This window comes from Aulostomus chinensis, chromosome 9 (assembly GCF_037954235.1).
Source record: "Aulostomus chinensis isolate RoL2024-O1b breed Wild chromosome 9, RoL_Achi_v1.0, whole genome shotgun sequence".
Lineage (NCBI taxonomy): Eukaryota > Metazoa > Chordata > Actinopteri > Syngnathiformes > Aulostomidae > Aulostomus > Aulostomus chinensis.
The window spans coordinates 16921455-16940145 of record NC_141328.1 but is presented as its reverse complement, the minus strand read 5'-3'; the positions used below and the strand labels follow the sequence as shown (position 1 = coordinate 16940145).

Here is an 18691-nt window from a genome sequence, read left to right as displayed (position 1 = left end):
TCAAACAAGAGAGACTGTATTTTTGCAGACTTGATTGCGGACTCAACAGGATATCCTGGCTGAGGTAAATCATGAGAAAATGAATGCACTGCCTGGGAATCGAACCCAGGTCACAAGAATGGGAGTCTTGTATGATACCACTACACTAACAGTGCCAATGTGAGGTCACAGCAGGGACTGGAAACGCAAAGTTTACTGCATGTCAGTTGAAGAGCAAAGGCTTTTCTGCAATGGGAATGAATGTCATCACCATTCACTCCTGGGTCAACACAGTACACACAGGTGTTCAAATCCTCGTTAGGGATTTCAGCAGCTACATTGGGTTTTATTGTCACAAGATAGGGAATCTTGTGTGATACCAGGACAGTAGGGCTGCTCAAAAGTGTGGTATAGACAGTGGCAGTTGCCTGTGCAACAGAGCAAGAGGAGCAATTGCATCCTCATGTTCAAACACAGGAGGTAAAGTTAGCATTTTGCGAGCCTTTTTTTGGTGTTGTTGTTTCTTTTCTGGCCAAAGAAACCACACAGGAGTGAATGAACTGCATTTTGCAGACTTGATGATGAGAAGACATCTTAGCAGGTTCGACTGACATCCTCACTCAGAAAGCAGATGTTAGGACACCCTGGCACCCCTTGTGACCTGGGTTCGATTCCCAGGCAGTGCATTTGTGTCCCCATGATTCACCTCTGCCAGGGTGTCCTAACATCCACTTTCTGAATGAGGATGTCAGTAGAACCTGCTAAGATGTCTTCTCATCATCGAGTCTGCAAAATGCAGTTCATTCACTCCTGTGTGGTTTCTTTGGCCAGAAAAGAAACAACAACACCAAAAAAAGGCTAGCAAAATGCTAACTTTACCTCCTGTGTTTGAACATGAGGATGCAATTGCTCCTCTTGCTCTGTTGCACAGGCAACTGCCACTGTCTGTACCACACTTTTGAGCAGCCCTACTGTCCTGGTATCACACAAGATTCCCTATCTCGTGACAATAAAACCCAACGTAGCTGCTGAAATCCCTAACGAGGATTTGAACACCTGTGTGTACTGTGTTGACCCAGGAGTGAATGGTGATGACATTCATTCCCATTGCAGAAAAGCCTTTCCTCTTCAACTGACATGCAGTAAACTTTGCATTTCCAGTCCCTGCTGTGACCTCACATTGGCACTGTTAGTGTAGTGGTATCATACAAGACTCCCATTCTTGTGACCTGGGTTCGATTCCCAGGCAGTGCATTTGTGTCACCATGATTTACCTCGGCCAGGTCATCCTGTTGAGTCTTAACGCCCACCTTCTGGATGAGGATGTCAGTAGAACCTATGACTACGTCTTCTCATCATCAAGTCTGCAGAATGCTGTTCATTCACTCCTGTGTGTACCTCAAACACATTATTTCCTTTCGTACTGTTTTGTTGTTTCCTTGTTTTATGTTGGTTGCTTGTTTTCTTAATTTTATTGTTAACATGATTGAAATAAAGACAATTAATCAAACAATCAATCAATCGATCAAAGGGTAAGGCTGTGGAAAAGTGCTTTTGGAAGTGTCAGAACATTGACCCCAGCACTGTTAGTGTAGTGGTATCATACAAGATTCCCATTCTTGTGACCTGGGTTCGATTCCCAGGCAGTGCATTCCTTTTCTCATGATTTACCTCAGCCAGGATATCCTGTTGAGTCCTAACGTCCACTTTCTGGATGAGGATGTCAGTTGAACCTGGGAAGATGTCTTCTCATCATCAAGTCTGCAGAATGCACTTCATTCACTCCTGTGTGGTTTCTCTGTACTGGACCGAAAAAAAAGGCTAGCAAAATGCTAACTTTACCTCTTCTGTCTGAGCATGAGGATGCAATTGCTTCTCTTGCTCTGTTGCTCAGGTCAACACAGGTTATACAGTCAACATTGGATTTCCAATACCTGACACAACTGCATGTCAGCACTGTTAGTGTAGTGGTATCATACAAGATTCCCATTCTTGTGACCTGGGTTCGATTCCCAGGCAGTGCATTCATGTTACCCTAGGTTACAGGTCCTTGTTGAGGTACAGTGGACTTGAAGTCTCCAGTGGAACCTACAAGGATGTTTTCAGCTCCATCATGTGAGTTCTGCAAAGATACAGCCTCTCTTGTTTGAAACCACTTCAGCAGAAGCGCTGCTCCATAGTGTGGTACTGACGGGAGAAGGTAAAAGTAAGGTGTTACAATATTAGCGCACTTCCTGTTCTTCTTCCCTCCAGCTTCACTTATCACTCAACATAAACCCCCTTCATAACACACTTGCCACCAGCACTGTTAGTGTAGTGGTATCATACAAGACTCCCATTCTTGTGACCTAGGTTTGATTCCCAGGCAGTGCATTTGTGTCACCATGATTTACCTCGGCCAGGGTATCCTGTTGAGTCTTAACGCCCACTTTATGGATGAGGATGTCAGTAGAACCTTCGACTACGTCTTCTCATCATCAAGTCTGCAGAATGCTGTTCATTCACTCCTGTGTGTACCTCAAACACATTATTTCATTTCATACTGTTTTGTTGTTTACTTGTTTTATGTTGGTTGCTTGTTTTCTTAATTTTATTGTTAACATGATTGAAATAAAGACAATTTATCAAACAATCAATCAATCGATCAAAGGGTAAGGCTGTGGAAAAGTGCTATTGGAAGTGTCAAAACACTGCCCGCAGCACTGTTAGTGTAGTGGTATCATATAAGACTCCCATTCTTGTGACCTGGGTTCGATTCCCAGGCAGTGCATACATTTTCTCATGATTTACCTCTGCCAGGATATGCTGTTGAGTCCAAAACTTCCACTTTCTGGATGAGGATGTCAGTAGGACCTGCTAAGATGTCTTTTCATCATCAAGTCTGCAAAATGCAGTTCATTCACTCCTGTGTGGTTTCTCTGTACTGGACCGAAAAAAAAGGCTAGCAAAATGCTAACTTTACCTCTTCTGTTTGAGCATGAGGATGCAATTGCTCCTCTTGCTCTGTTGCTCAGGTCAACACAGGTTATACAGTCAACATTGGATTTCCAATACCTGACACAACTGCATGTCAGCACTGTTAGTGTAGTGGTATCATACAAGATTCCCATTCTTGTGACCTGGGTTCGATTCCCAGGCAGTGCATTCATGTTACCCTAGGTTACAGGTCCTTGTTGAGGTACAGTGGACTTGAAGTCTCCAGTGGAACCTACAAGGATGTTTTCAGCTCCATCATGTGAGTTCTGCAAAGATACAGCCTCTCTTGTTTGAAACCACTTCAGCAGAAGCGCTGCTCCATAGTGTGGTACTGACGGGAGAAGGTAAAAGTAAGGTGTTACAATATTAGCGCACTTCCTGTTCTTCTTCCCTCCAGCTTCACTTATCACTCAACATAAACCCCCTTCATAACACACTTGCCACCAGCACTGTTAGTGTAGTGGTATCATACAAGACTCCCATTCTTGTGACCTGGGTTTGATTCCCAGGCAGTGCATTTGTGTCACCATGATTTACCTCGGACAGGTTATCCTGTTGAGTCTTAACGCCCACTTTATGGATGAGGATGTCAGTAGAACCTTTGACTACGTCTTCTCATCATCAAGTCTGCAGAATGCTGTTCATTCACTCCTGTGTGTACCTCAAACACATTATTTCATTTCATACTGTTTTGTTGTTTACTTGTTTTATGTTGGTTGCTTGTTTTCTTAATTTTATTGTTAACATGATTGAAATAAAGACAATTTATCAAACAATCAATCAATCGATCAAAGGGTAAGGCTGTGGAAAAGTGCTATTGGAAGTGTCAAAACACTGCCCGCAGCACTGTTAGTGTAGTGGTATCATATAAGACTCCCATTCTTGTGACCTGGGTTCGATTCCCAGGCAGTGCATACATTTTCTCATGATTTACCTCTGCCAGGATATGCTGTTGAGTCCAAAACTTCCACTTTCTGGATGAGGATGTCAGTAGGACCTGCTAAGATGTCTTTTCATCATCAAGTCTGCAAAATGCAGTTCATTCACTCCTGTGTGGTTTCTCTGTACTGGACCGAAAAAAAAGGCTAGCAAAATGCTAACTTTACCTCTTCTGTTTGAGCATGAGGATGCAATTGCTCCTCTTGCTCTGTTGCTCAGGTCAGCACAGGTCATACAGTCAACATTGGATTTCCAATACCTGACACAACTACATGTCAGCACTGTTAGTGTAGTGGTATCATACAAGACTCCCATTCTTGTGACCTGGGTTCAATTCCCAGGCAGTGCATTGTAGTTTTTGTTTTCAAAACAGATGAGCTCAGTTGAACCAGATGTATCTGTTGTTGGCCACCAGTAGCATCAGCTTCTCGGTAAATATACATGGCTGGCTCTTTCTGCATTCTGGAGGGACATTACATTTTTTGTGAGTTCAAGACACCCATTTGTTAGAATTTGAGAGACTTTTTTGGTGAAGTAACTTTTATAACCATACGGAATGCGCTCTTCTTTTGCTAAAGTAAAAAGCTAAGGAACGCCGTGGAGATGTTATCCACTTCCTGGCAGATTTATTCTCCTCCTCCCCATTTGAAGCACATTCTCACTCCACTCTTCTTTTAGATGCCTTCATTTTCTCCCATTTTCATGCATCATATGAACTGCTGAAATATGAGCTGTAATATCTGCGAACTTGCAGGCCATTTTATTAATTGGTCATATTTGAGGCTTCTCCTTCTCACATGAGATTTCCCGCATGAGCAACCACAAGAGCGTCCCTCTTTTTTTTGGGCTCCTTTTGAGCCTTTAACCACAGGCAGTTCTGTTAAAACCATGCAAACAGGGTACATATTTGTCCCTCTACCAGTAAATTCTGCATGACCACATGTATTTCAGTGGCTGATGAGCCAAACCTGAACAGCTACATTTGTTTTTTATTGTTCTGAACAATATCTTAAATTTTACATTTTGTGGGACTTTAAAGTGGAAAATACTTACTTTTATAAGTAAAAAGGCATGAAGATCAGTTGTAGCCAGGGGCGTGGCACACACACATTGTTAGACATGTACGACAGAACTTTTCAGCGCAAATCTAATTTAGAAATATGTCTCATTCTGTATGCATTTATTCACATTTGGAGTGGTCATACAGAAGACCCTCTGTCTCTTTCTTTTTAGGCTACTTGGTTCTTTCAAGCTGAGGAGCACTGCGGCCCTGTCTCCGTAATGGAGATGCATCCTCCAAGGGATTAGCTCTAAGTATAGTTGTGAACACACATGGGATGCACTGAGGACCTGTTAACATGTAAACTCAGACCACAATCAGAGGTGGTCTAGCATCATGCGCCCACCTTCTTTCATTTGTGTGTGAATGCAAATGTGACCCGGGCCAAACTGAGGGACTAAATAACCGGTGTCATCTGCATAACTGCATGCACATCATGTCCACATCCAATATCACGCCACAAGGATGATGTATTTTAATAGGTCATTGGCAGAGCAACCCTAAAGTCATCATCACCAGCCCCCCCCCCCCCCCCCCAAACAAAAGTCAAAGTTACCTCAGGTTTTGTATCATTGATCTGTGGCTTGCAAAAAAAAGAAGAAGAGAGATTTCTATGTTTTGTTTCACAAGATACACTCGACAACCACTCGACTATATATACTGAAAAACATGTCTGCTGGCATTTGTTTATGGATAACTAGTGATATTTGTGATACGTGTGGGGTAATTTATATTGTAGTATATGCTGTTTGCGAGCAGGATCCACCTTCTTACAGAAACAGACCTAAAAACAAGCATTGAAGATCATCACTGCCACATCATGCAATGGACTTACACTGATGCATGCCTTATTTTAAATCCTTAGTGGGGTTTTTTTTTCCCTCTTCACCACTGAGCCAGTTTGTAGCCAGAGAGGACAATGACAAACCCACAAGATCCACTTCCAGAGGGGGTCTGTGCTGTTCCATTTGGAAAGAGTACTTTTGGGTGCTCAGCTATCTCTGTCTGAGCCAGGCAGCAGTGAAACACACAGATGAAGGTCCTACACTTAGATTATACTAAAAAGAAAAAAGAAAAAAGAAAAAGCTCAAAAACTGCCTGAAAGAATAGCAGAGCCAAGAACTCAATCCCACACCCACACACACACACACATATATATATATATATATATATATATATACATACTTACATTTGTGTGCATCCATCCATCTACTTTCTATACCCATTAAGGGTCGTGGGGGGGGGGGGGAGGAGCAATTGCATCCTCATGCTCAAACAGAAGAGGTAAAGTTAGCATTTTGCTAGCCTTTTTTGTGTTGTTTTTTTCTGTTCTGGCCAAAGAAACCACACAGGAGTGAATGAACTGCATTTTGCAGACTTGATGATGAAAAGACATCTTAGCAGGTTCCACTGACATCCTCATCCAGAAAGTGGAAGTTTTGGACTCAACAGGATATCCTGGCAGAGGTAAATCATGAGAACATGAATGCACTGCCTGGGAATCGAACCCAGGTCACAAGAATGGGAGTCTTGTATGATACCACTACACTAACAGTGCTGGGGGCAGTCCTCTGCCACTTCCACTTTTCAACAGCCTTACCCTTTGATCGATTGATTGATTGTTTGATAAATTGTCTTTATTTCAATCATGTTAACAATAAAATTAAGAAAACGAGCAACCAACATAAAACAAGTAAACAACAAAAGAGTATGAAAGGAAATAATGTGTTTGAGGTACACACAGGAGTGAATGAACAGCATTCTGCAGACTTGATGATGAGAAGACGTAGTCGTAGGTTCTACTGACATCCTCATCCAGAAAGTGGGCGTTAAGACTCAACAGGATACCCTGGCCGAGGTAAATCATGGTGACACAAATGCACTGCCTGGGAATCGAACCCAGGTCACAAGAATGGGAGTCTTGTATGATACCACTACACTAACAGTGCTATATATATATACATATATATATATATAAAGAGAGAGAGAGAGAGAGAGAGAGAGAGAGAGAGAAGAGAGAGAGAGAGAGAGAGAGAGAGAGAGAGAGAGAGAGAGAGAGAGAGAGAGAGAGAGAGAGAGAGAGAGAGAGCTATATTTATGTATATTCACACACATATGCCCCTGTCTTCCCAAAGGATGCTGACTGACCGAATTACATTGGTGAGGACACAAGCACATAATCTCGCAATCTCTTTTATAATCTCTCAAATCCAGCTGCAAGATGCAGTCAGAGTATCTAATTACACCTAAAGGAACACAGCAATTTTTGGGGGAAATCTGGTTATTGTCCATCCTCCCCAGAGCCTTCTCTTCTATTCTGCATCAGGGAGCTGAAACCCCCAGTGAACAACTAGTTAGCTGAGCAAAAGGAATGGTAGCAGGAAGGTCAGTTTGCACATCAATGGTCAAAGCGTATTAATCATAATGGTAGCATGTTCTTTTAATGTGAGACATCCCCGAACAGTTAGCATTTCAGTGAGCTCTCGGGACCATACATTTTATTTCCAACAAATAAAGTAAATTCCACCTGTTGTCTTCCATACATTTTACTATTTAAAGTTTGCTAAGTGTATTAATAACTCTCAGTGGGTCACAGTGTCAGTCAAACTGCATGCACAGGCAGGTCCAAGTATGTACACACTGTATGCACACGCCAGCAGAACCATGTTCAGAGAAGCTACAGCTGCTACTCTTTCCAAGTAGCCTCATCTCAGAAAGCCACTGCCTCTGTATTATTTAGTTCCACACATTCTACACACATACCCACACACACACGCACACACACACACCCACACCCATACCCACACACCATCTACAGCTGTGAATTCAGGCACGCACATGAAGGGCTAGGCTTATGACAAAACTGCTTACAGTCTTTCTTTACATATTTCATGACTAACATGCAAGCTGGAGCTTTAATGGAGAATTGTGGTTGAGTTGTAGGAACCAGTTTGCCACATTTTTACACACCAGCTCAAAGATGCTACTGTGGTAGCGACTTTCTTTGTTGGGGCGCCTATCACTCACGTACACAAAAATAGACGCGCCTGCACGTAGCTGCAGTTTTTGTTCTCTGTTTGACAGTAAGATGTTGAAAATGCTCGTGGGATCTCACCTCGCCAAACGTAAAAGCTTCCCAGGTCTGACTGGCACTCAGCGGGGCTATTATCTTTGTATGCAACAACCCCCTGTCTCATACCATTAGCAGCACACACACACACACACACACACACACACACACACACACACACACTTGTGTGCCCGTCTAACCACTAGCATTAGCAGGGAACGAGAGGGGGCTTCTAATGGTGTGACACCTCTTATGGAGGGGACAAAAACGGATGAAGACGGGGGAATACCATCATCATTATCTCCCCACCTCCCACATACAGTTAGCTAGTGCATTTCTACTGTGGTGCACAAGGTCTCGGAGATTAAAACCTGCTCTTAGCTGACCGCCGACCATGACGTGAGCTGAGGGTGCAGGTAGAAGAAAACTCTGCCCTGTTTTCTCCCACCTAAATCCTCCTCATGATTTCCATCAACTGCGCCTTAGTTTTACATAACTTTCAAAATCAAACATGCTACGGATGTTAAATAAATGAACGCCCTCATGGCATTTTTAAAACAGTGTCTCCCCAGACCCAAATAAATCAAACCAGAAGCATTCACTCAGGCCCAGGCCATTACACCTTAATAATGCACTATTTTACCCACCCCCTCAGCACACACAGACACACACAAACTTTCTTTCCTGTCTTGCAGAATTCCTTGGCACATTCTGGCGACCTAGTTTACAGCCCTCGCCTCTGAGCCACTGAGAGTTGGTTCCTTTTGAAGATGCATTGAGTAGCACAGCATGACAAGCCCATTATAGAGCCGGAGGACGAGAAATGCTCAATTACCGCCTGGCAATTTTTGAGAGAAAAGCAATACACACTTAACAATATCAGTGTTTACGACTCACAAATAAATATTCTGAAGTGTTACACTGATATGTTTGACTCAGTGATGCAGTTTTGATGCCATGAATGACCATGAGATGACGTCTCTCTGGATTTGAAATACAAGAGGGGAAAAAATAAAAACATGTCACTGAGCCACTGAGATACGATTGCTAACATGAATGCAACATCTTCCATTCTGATACCGTTGCTGTAACTCTGTGTTACTCAGGAACATTCTGAATTAACTATACAACTCTTTTCAGAGGTCATGATGGAAATATCTTCTTCTTACTTTGCAGCATCGGTAAAGATGAGGTGGTTCCCCTCCCCAGAAAAGTGTGGAGGCTGTGGCGGGTTTTTCCATTCTCATCCATGGTGAGATCTTGGCTGGAGCTTAGGACATGCTAAATTTCAATCACCATTCCATCCTCTGAGGTGAGCCCGGATTCAGCCTCATTACAAACCCTATCCAATCCTCATCATGCCGAGGTGGGTTTTTTTTTGCCAGCAATTGCAGGTTTGTGAGGAGTTTTATCATTGGCCCCTCGGTCTGCACTTCTCGACAGCGCCAGGGTGTTTGTACCAGTGTCCATGTCATAGCACAATGTTCTGGCAATCAGTAAGAGCATTTGTCTGCCATGGGAGCGTTCTTGGTCCCCTTATGGACCGGCTGTTTCGTGTCCTGGAGACTGCTGAAAAGACTGTCCTGCTGGACACTGGTGACAAGCCAGACTACAGTACGTTTCAGTAGACCATCTTAAGCTGGCCCACTTGGACTTGAACCATTCGGTCAAACTGGCTCAACCCAACAAAACAGCTGAAACTGTTCCCAATGAGGAGTTGCTCCAGAGGCAGGCTGCTCTGGTGCTCCGAGTTGAACCTAGTCTGGGTTTGTTTTTCTAACTTCCGGGGCGTGTGTGGTGAACCCTAATTGTTTGTTGCAGCTGTTGTGTGTGCTGAGATGTGCGTCCTGTTTAAGACGGCAGTGTAGCGACAAGCTTTGAGCCGCTGGGTGAGTAGGAGGGAGTGTGTGTGTGTGTGTGTGTGTGAAATGATTTGACGTGAGTAAGCGGCGGTGATCACACTCTCAGCTTCCACCATTCCATCATTAAGTACAGTGAAAAAAAAGATTTTTATTGATAAATCAGGAAGCCATTAGAATGACACCATTCTGAACCATTTGACCAAAAGTGATACTACTGTCTCTAGGCTTCACCGTGGGAGTTGCAGATGCCAGGACGTGGGTGGTACCTGGTTGTTGTCAGCTCTAGGACTGTTTTCAAACTTCCAAAACTTCACAATGATGGAGACGGCTGTGCATCTGGGAGCAATTGTACTGATCTAGGCCTCCTATGTGGTATTTTATATTAACAAGTACCTTTTTATATGTGGTCCAAATAATGGAACTCGCCATACAGCAATGCGGATGTGTTTCAAGGACAATCAAAGCAAACAGACTACACATGGACGGAATACTGGAATGTTACCAAAGTTACAACACCATGAAATGCAAAACTTTAAGTGCATTTGGAAGTAGAATCAGCGGGGTTTATGTCCTGCTGGAAAGAGGGAGGCCAGTAAGGTCCGTCATATGTTATCTAGAAAACGACAGTGATCTTTGACCTGGTACACTGAGGTGGCCTCATAAACGAGGTGTGCACGCGAGCACATTCGAGCACACACACAAGCTCACTAAGGCATTTGCAGAAGCAATCAGGCAGACATTCAGCACAGTAGATGCAACCATGCTGCACTGATGAATCTCTCTCTCTCTCTGTCTCACACACACACACACACACACACACACACATCCACACACACAAATCCCTTGTACAACAATGGTGAAATATTAATCCAGGCTCACATCTTCTGCAAGATGAGTGGTGAGATGGGAGAGGATGAGACAGTACAACCTTTCCGACAGTAACCTATATATCAGGGAGATTTCATGCTGGATCGCCAGGTTATTTCACGTTGAAAATTGCTCCACTTATTTCACGGTCTCTCTCTGCTCTCTTATAATTGGGTAACAAGCTTCTGGCTGTGTTTATGCTATGCAGTCTTGCATGGAAGATGAAAAGAAGGCTGTGTGTTAAAATAGAATAAAGTCTGTGTGACAAACTGCCACGACAGCCCTCTAAATCACTTTAAAGATCCTGAAAAATTGTCATTTGCCAGAGCAGATTCTTGAAGGCACACCAGTCAGTGTTGTCACATCACACACATATTGAATGTGAGACAATGCTTACACAGTCTGTAAGTGATCGGATGCTGCAGCTCAAACTGCTTTGATCCAACAGAGCATCTTTAGTTCACTGTGTACTGCATGCCACTTTCACTCTTTCAAAAGCGCTGCCATCATCAGAGTGTGTTTTACATGCCAAAGCAAATGATACCTGTCTTTGTTGGTAAAAGTTTGCTATTAAGCACATAGGATGTATGCGTTGGATGCGTGTACATTCAAGTTGACACAACATAGAAAGCCATTTGTTTGTGTGTTTGCCTGTGTGATGTACTGCTGCTCGACTGAAACAAAAGAGTGACAAGCAGCCTCATTGAGCAGCCGAGTATAAGCTCCACAGCCTTACGGAGGCAGTTTTATGGAGCATTAACTGAAGCCAAAAGTGGGCTACATTGTGCATTTGTAATTAGAGTGGGGTTTTGACTCCCTGAAAAGCTCCTCGGATCAGTGAAGAGGGAGGATAGAAAGATGAAGATGGGAGCAGAGCTGGGAGTAAGAAATAAAAGGCAGCTTTAGTTTGTTCGAATGTTGTTGCAGATGAGACTGTAATTCACATGGCTTAAGAACCTTGTTTCTGCGTCTGTGGACTCAAGTCATAGTTAGCTGGACGCGGATCTACTTAGAAGCTCAAGACTCACCACTTGAGGCACGATGACTCAAATTATTTGTGTTTAACGATTCAAATACGGCATAAAATAATCAAGGGAAGTCATAATCAGAGAGGTGCATTTACTTCAAAGTTTCTTGCAGCAGCTGACTTGCCTGAGAGGAGCAAAATTTTGGGACTTGATTGGGACCTGGGCCAAATAACTTTGGACTGGGCCCGAATAACCTGGAAGTTGCTTGAAACCTTGACCAAATGAGTAAGACCTTGTTTGAGACTTGGAGCACATAAAATGGAACTTGCTTGAGACCCAGACCAAATACGCAGCTCCCCACCCCTCCGTTTCATGTTTCTGATTGGTCATCTAGTGCTGGCTCCTCCTCTTTCATGTGAATGCGCACACAAACAGGTGGTAAATGATATTGTGTTCGTGTTTGTCCTTGACTGTGGTTGTTTGGAAATCCCCTGAATATGTGGTTCCTCTTTTGGGTTTAATTCACAAATTCTGGTCATTCTTGGATGTATCATCGGGATGGTGATTGACATTCTGGTTTAATTTTCAAAAAAACGCAACTGTAAAAGTTTATCCAGATTCTGTGGAAAAGCGTGTTGTTTTTTCCTCAGTTATCTAACTCACTTCATCATAACTGGCAAGAACACGCTGTACTGCACTTGGCTGGTTACAGTCTGTTACATACTTTCCCACAGTTCAGTTTAGTTCAAATGACAGCTGCTTATGATGGTCTCACTGTACTGGTGACTGCCAGCTGTGGTCCAATGGTCAACACGCTGATACACACACACACACACACAAACACACACGCACACACACACTCTTTCTCTCTATGATGCTCCATGACCAATTGCTGTATTGGCTCCAGTAGCACATGAGGGGGATTGACGCACGTGTGTGCGACTATTCCATCGTATTCCCATTGCAAATGCTTCTATAGAACGTCCTCAGTGTTGTAGAAAAATCTCAGTTTGTCAGTGGCATCACAGAATTCATCCAAACACCACACGCCGTCTTCCAAAATGAGTTTCACTTTCACTTCAGGAGGCATTTAATGTCGGATTGTTTAAACTGTTGCAATGCTATTGTAAAAGATCTTCATAAAAAAACACACTGAGCTTCCCAGGGTGTCTGTTTGCTCCAGCACTGCTAATAAATGTTACAAATAAGGCAACGATCTGTAGAAAAAGTGAATGATTGCATTAAAAACGGGGAGGATATAGATACACAGGGAAGAGATAAACTGAAAAACAGAGGATGAGAGTTAAAAATGGAATGAGGCTAATGTGACAGGAGAGAGCAGGTCTGACTCAACAATACCTCCAGTGTGTTTGATTGTGCCTGTGTGTTTCTGACTAAGTGTTTGTGCCTGGCAGTAACCGTCACACAAAAGCAGGAAGAATCATCATTTTACAGTGACTTAGCTGTGATTAAGCTCGGTCCAACGCCCAGTGCTGCCTGTGGAAACCTGCAAGATCAACACTGAGCCAGTTCTGTGGATGAGCTAGTTAATGGTTCATAACTGTACCGGTCATGTGTTGAACTGTAATGACACCACACCTGCATTTGTCAGTTCTGGCTTCCACCCTTCTTGCTGAAGCTGCTTCGCACCAAGATGATAACATGCTATGTCTTCACCCTTTAAACAAATATAAGGCAGCATTTTTTTTCAGCTTAAACTGAGTTTCCACATCATTTTGATGGTACACTGACTGAGCAGAATAGTTCTTTCATTCTGCCCTCAAGCTGTGTGTATCTGTTCCTGCATGAGCTGACCAGGCATGAATCTCCTGCCAGCTTGTAGCACTGCCATCAAGTACAAGATGTTAGCTTGGACTTCTTATTTATGCCCTAGGCAAAAGAGGAGATAGAGGGTGTTAATGGATAGAGCTAAGAGGAGAAAAATGAGACCTTTACCAACTGCTAGTCAGGGGCGGCATGGTGGTGCAGTGGTCAGCACTCTCGCCTCACAGCAAAAAGGTTCCAAGTTGGAGCCCTGATACGAACACGGGGTCTTTCTGTGTGGAGTCTCCATGTTCTCCCCGTTCCTGTGTGGGTTCTCTCTGGTACTCCAGCTTCCTCCCACAGTCCAAAGACATCAAGAGGGGACGAGGCTGATTGATTCTCTAAATTGACCGTAGGTGTGGCTGTGAGTGTGAATGGTCGTCTGTCTACATGTGTTGGCCTCGCTATGGACTGGTGACCTGTCAAGGGTCCTCGCTTCTTGCCTGAAGGCAGCAGGGATAGGCTCCAGCAAAAGGAGTTGCATTTCTACTCACTCCCTCACTGATGACTGAACTTCTTATATTCTTGAACAAGACGCCAGCCACTCACCTAAGGAAACCCATTTGGGCTTCTTGTATCTGCAGTCTTGTTCTTTCAGTTATGACCATATTTCATGACCATAGGTGAGAGTAGGAGCGAAGACTGATCATTAGATCAAAAGCTTTGCCTTTGGGCTCAGCTCGCTTTTCGTTGTGCGATTATCATTTTAGAAGAGCCAATTAAATTAAGGGAATTAATATATCAAAACCAGTTGGTAACACAACAAGAGGGAAATTCTTCTTTAACTTTTTTCTGTTTAGGCATGGATGAAGGTGGTTGTCAAAGCTTCTGTGTTCCACCCCATCTCAGCTGTGAAGCCGCAGAATCTAAAAGTCAGCTAGTGCAACGCTAATTAAACCCTGATGTAACCTAATCAGGCGTCTAGCTGCATCCTGACCACTTATGTCATGGTGAAAAACTGTCCTCATTTCAGCCGGAATAAGCTCAGACTCTGCACGGACAGCAGTCTGCTTCTCCTAGAGGGTTGTGTGCCGACAAAGAGCCTTATCAGAGAAGAGTCATGTGATGTAGCCCACCCTGGCTTGTTCAGAATAAAAGATGACCGGTTGTAGCTCAAAAGCAGTAATGACGCCTCCGCATTTTCCTGGATGCCCATTGTAGCGGAGAGGAATCGTCATTTTGGGTTCATGGTCTGGGATTTGGCTGTGGAGGCGCTTGTTGAGCTGTCATATAAGGTATAGGTGAAGGCAAAACTGGCAAGTGTTCTGTAAAGGAGGCAGTATTTTCCTTAACATCAATATTATGTTGTTCGGTCACTAATCCTTTCAGGGGGAATGGGGAGTGAGACTGGGAAGGGGATCACAAACTAATCCTATAGGGGTTACCACTAAATGGTTATCACAGGGGTGAGGGGTAATACAACTCAAAGAAACCAGAAAGGGGAAATAACCCCCCCAAAAAAGACTACCTGCCAATCAGGTGGAGGAGGAGAGAGAACTAAAAAGGGAAGGGTTAGAAGACCACTTTGAACATGAGGAAAATGAGGGCTGATACAAACAGGGACCAGAACGGAATAACCAGGACACGACGTTGCTGTCTCTAGCTCTGTCAAAGCAACAGCAAGAAAATCACATGCAGGGTTGCAGGGCTTTATAAAGACTTTGCACTTCTGGACCTGATCTTGGAGATCAGACACACCTGCCTCTCACCAGCAGTCATCACTCCACAGAGCAGACTGCAAACAGTCTGAACAAGATTCAGGTGCCCCTCAAAACGGTCAACTCGCTTGACATCCAAACCCAGAGAAACTTGGACTCTTACACGTGGGGTAAGGATTCATTCCTTCCTCAAAGTGGACAATCAACTGACTTCCTGCTGAGAGTCATGGCCTTAGATTTAGGAGTGCTGATCCCCATCCCAGCTGCTTCACAGTCTGCGGCCAACCGATCAAGTGAGAGCCGAATGTCACAGACCGATGATGTCATTGAGATAAACTCATCTGGATGAAACAGACAATCTTCAGCTGACCGAACTGCAACCCCTCATATCCACGACTATGTCTCGAGACCCTGTCCATGAAATTCACAAACCGGATCCTTGTCACTGTTCCAGTCTTGTCAATATCAGTTGTAATCACTTTATATTTGTGCCATCTTCCAAGGGCTACTGGCATAAACCTGCTCTCACTGATCAGGCCACAGACATCGACCCCCCAGTCATCTCTGAAGCTGGGCTGCTGGTACCAAGACCCCCAGTCGGCATCATTCCTCCAGCCACTCCTCTCATCTCCCGAGAACGTCAGATAAAATTTCCAAATAGGGATCCATTTGATAAACCTATCACATATTTGAAATGTGTTTTCAGCTGCAAGATAATAAAAACTTGATGAAGTGCCATAATAACAGTCATTGAACAAAGATTATGTGCTCCAAGGTTAAAGTCTCCGCAATCACTTTTCGGAATTAATAAGACATCCAGGTGTCATACTGCAGATTTTGCAGTAGTATACGTTCTGTGTACCACAGACTACACATTTGTCCTAATCAGTATGTGTTGCCAGCGTACAGGGAACCTTTGAAAACAATGTTTGATTTAACCTCTTTTAATTATAAAATGGAAAAATGGCAAAAATGTTCCAATGCAACCAGCTCTAGCAGAACATTACACACCAGAGAATTAAAAAAGAAAAAAAAACATTTTTGCAAGTTGGGACTCTAATGTGTGGAATACTGAGGTGTATCATCCCACAGATGAGAAGAGCACAGGATGACGTGGCATGATAAACAAGCATTATGACTGGATATCGTGAGTGTGAGTGTTACATTAAGAGATGCTTGTGCAAGTCGAGTTTGGTCTGTGGATGTTTCGCAACACCGAGGTAGTCAGGCACAGCAAAATGGAACATTTCCTAACACACACACGTCAAACATGCAGCAGATTTATACACAATCTCTCTCTCTCTCTCTCTCTCTCTCTCACACACACACACACACACACACACACACACACACACACAGGTTTCCTCACGGGAACCCCATCAAGACTCTTAAAGACAGATGGTGCAGAAGAGATATTGTCAATAATTTAGCTTGCTTACAAAGTAGAGTGTGAAGTCTGAGAGACACTCAGAAAATGAATTCCTTCTCAAGTGTTATTTTACGTTTGGATTATCACTCAGTTTGGAGATGAAATTAGTCTCAAACATCATTATCTATATCCAAGGACAAGTCTGGAGTGCTTCAACATGCATCGTTCTGAAAAGCTGACATTCCATGCATCGCACTCACTTTGCACGTGTACGTTCAGCAAAAACTCACACAGTGAGAGCAGCACAATCCTCCTAATCATCCTCATAAACTTCAGTTAAAGTGTGTTTGTGGGATGAGAACTCAACACAGTGAGAATATTCTGGGCAAATTGTTTGGTTGGCCACCTTTGGAAGCAAGGGTGACTCACCGGGACTAAAACTAATATCACAGTATTACAAGCCGGTTCTGCAATCATGATATCAGGATATATGATATGACAAAATTCTTATTTTATTGTCAACCTCAAGTACATGCGATGGAAACTACAGTCACAATAACCTTGACCTTTAAACATCAACATTTTTTTCAGGTCATCTGTGTGTCCCATTTGATTTTGTACGAATATATATATATATATATATATATATATATATATATATATATATATATATATATATATCTCTATCTTAGATATAAGATATTGTTTTCATTCTAGGTTGAAATAATCCACTTGCCTTGCCTTCCCTAGGTTACAGTGACCTTTGACCTCCAAAAATATTTTCACTTCATCCCTTAGTCCCAGTTAATGTTGTGGAAAATGTTGAGAAATGTCCTTGAGGCGTTCCAGAGATATCGCGTCGGAAAGAATGGGGCAGATATCAAGCACATGTGTGACAACAGTGAATTTGCCCTTTGAACTTTGACCCCCTCGAAATTAAAAAAAAAAAAAAAAAAATCGGTTTAACCGGACATTCGATGACCGACGTTCTCTTTCATTTTCATTTCCTTCTGTTTTTGGACTGTGTGAGTTCAAATCTGGGATCAGGTCTACTGGACTGTCACAATAACAGTTGCTCCTGTAACACTACACAGATGTTCCCTGCAGGCTGAGGATAAGATCCCCCCGCAATACTTTGCTCTCTCTTTCTCTTTCTCTCGCTCTCTTTTCAGTCAGGTGGTTGTGAGGGAGGACAGGAAGGGAAGAAATGAATAAAAATCACTGAAGTCTGTGAGTTAGGAAAATACAATCAAAAAGTCGAGTAGAATCTGATTCCAGGACACGTTGCCTCAGAGCTGCAAAACAGGGATTTTGTAACCATTTGCTGGGGAATTCACATTGTCCCTCTACAGCCAAGAAAGCCTCCGGCCAGCAGCTCCACAGTAGCAATCAGCGGTTCAGACATGGAGTTTAGCTGCCTATGGCTGTCAAACACACATCATGTGACTGGCAGCGCTTTTGTTGATCTAACCTCCAACTGAATGAAAAATCCCCATCTCAGACTAACTGTCATACAATGCAGATAGTATGTCCAACTTCCATTGTCCTGCCATTTCTTAACCGGTCATACACGGATTCACACGTTTCTTTAGGCTTTCCTTAATCCCTCGTTCAACTGCTTATTAAAGCGCTGTGACTTTATGAGCAGGTGTGAAAGAAGTGAGAGAATTTGAGATGTTTTTTGGGTTGTTTTTTGAGGTGACTGAGAGAAGACGTGGCTGCCATCTTATCCTCATGAATGTGCCCATGAATGCAGGATGTGTACTCCTTGTTTTTGCAATAGTTTTGCAGCAGTCTAAGATTTATCACATGGGCAAATACGCAAAATGTTGTTGGGTGTGTGTTGTATGCATCAGGCTGTATACACTTGACACCTTTATGTCACCTTTACGGATGCTAAAGCACTTTATAAACGGCTCTCTCAATTGATACATGTCGTTTTTTTTCTGTTGTATTTTCTATGCAATTTTTATTTTTGTCTTCTTAAGGTTCATCCTTCCATCCATTTTCTACTGCATATTCTGTGAAGGGTTGTGGGGGCTGGAGCCTATCCCAGCAGACTTGTGAGGTGGGGTTCACCCTGGACAGGTCACCAGTCCATCACAGGGCCAACACATAG

The 18691-nt window shown here is 43.3% G+C and overlaps 12 non-coding genes across 12 annotated transcripts; 9 read left to right on the top strand and 3 right to left on the bottom strand.

The window, feature by feature from the left end:
* Positions 1-84: 84 nt before the first annotated feature.
* trnag-ccc (transfer RNA glycine (anticodon CCC)) lies at positions 85-155 on the bottom strand. Its single transcript has one exon. It is a non-coding gene; the product is annotated as a tRNA-Gly (tRNA).
* Positions 156-1162: 1007 nt separating this feature from the next.
* On the top strand, positions 1163-1233 carry trnag-ccc (transfer RNA glycine (anticodon CCC)). The gene has a single exon. It is a non-coding gene; the product is annotated as a tRNA-Gly (tRNA).
* A 326-nt stretch (positions 1234-1559) lies between these two features.
* On the top strand, positions 1560-1630 carry trnag-ccc (transfer RNA glycine (anticodon CCC)). Its single transcript has one exon. It is a non-coding gene; the product is annotated as a tRNA-Gly (tRNA).
* A 302-nt stretch (positions 1631-1932) lies between these two features.
* Positions 1933-2003, top strand: trnag-ccc (transfer RNA glycine (anticodon CCC)). The gene has a single exon. It is a non-coding gene; the product is annotated as a tRNA-Gly (tRNA).
* A 278-nt stretch (positions 2004-2281) lies between these two features.
* On the top strand, positions 2282-2352 carry trnag-ccc (transfer RNA glycine (anticodon CCC)). The gene has a single exon. It is a non-coding gene; the product is annotated as a tRNA-Gly (tRNA).
* A 326-nt stretch (positions 2353-2678) lies between these two features.
* Positions 2679-2749, top strand: trnag-ccc (transfer RNA glycine (anticodon CCC)). The gene has a single exon. It is a non-coding gene; the product is annotated as a tRNA-Gly (tRNA).
* A 303-nt stretch (positions 2750-3052) lies between these two features.
* On the top strand, positions 3053-3123 carry trnag-ccc (transfer RNA glycine (anticodon CCC)). The gene has a single exon. It is a non-coding gene; the product is annotated as a tRNA-Gly (tRNA).
* A 278-nt stretch (positions 3124-3401) lies between these two features.
* trnag-ccc (transfer RNA glycine (anticodon CCC)) lies at positions 3402-3472 on the top strand. Its single transcript has one exon. It is a non-coding gene; the product is annotated as a tRNA-Gly (tRNA).
* Positions 3473-3798: 326 nt separating this feature from the next.
* trnag-ccc (transfer RNA glycine (anticodon CCC)) lies at positions 3799-3869 on the top strand. Its single transcript has one exon. It is a non-coding gene; the product is annotated as a tRNA-Gly (tRNA).
* Positions 3870-4172: 303 nt separating this feature from the next.
* trnag-ccc (transfer RNA glycine (anticodon CCC)) lies at positions 4173-4243 on the top strand. The gene has a single exon. It is a non-coding gene; the product is annotated as a tRNA-Gly (tRNA).
* Positions 4244-6441: 2198 nt separating this feature from the next.
* On the bottom strand, positions 6442-6512 carry trnag-ccc (transfer RNA glycine (anticodon CCC)). Its single transcript has one exon. It is a non-coding gene; the product is annotated as a tRNA-Gly (tRNA).
* A 320-nt stretch (positions 6513-6832) lies between these two features.
* Positions 6833-6903, bottom strand: trnag-ccc (transfer RNA glycine (anticodon CCC)). The gene has a single exon. It is a non-coding gene; the product is annotated as a tRNA-Gly (tRNA).
* Positions 6904-18691: the final 11788 nt, after the last annotated feature.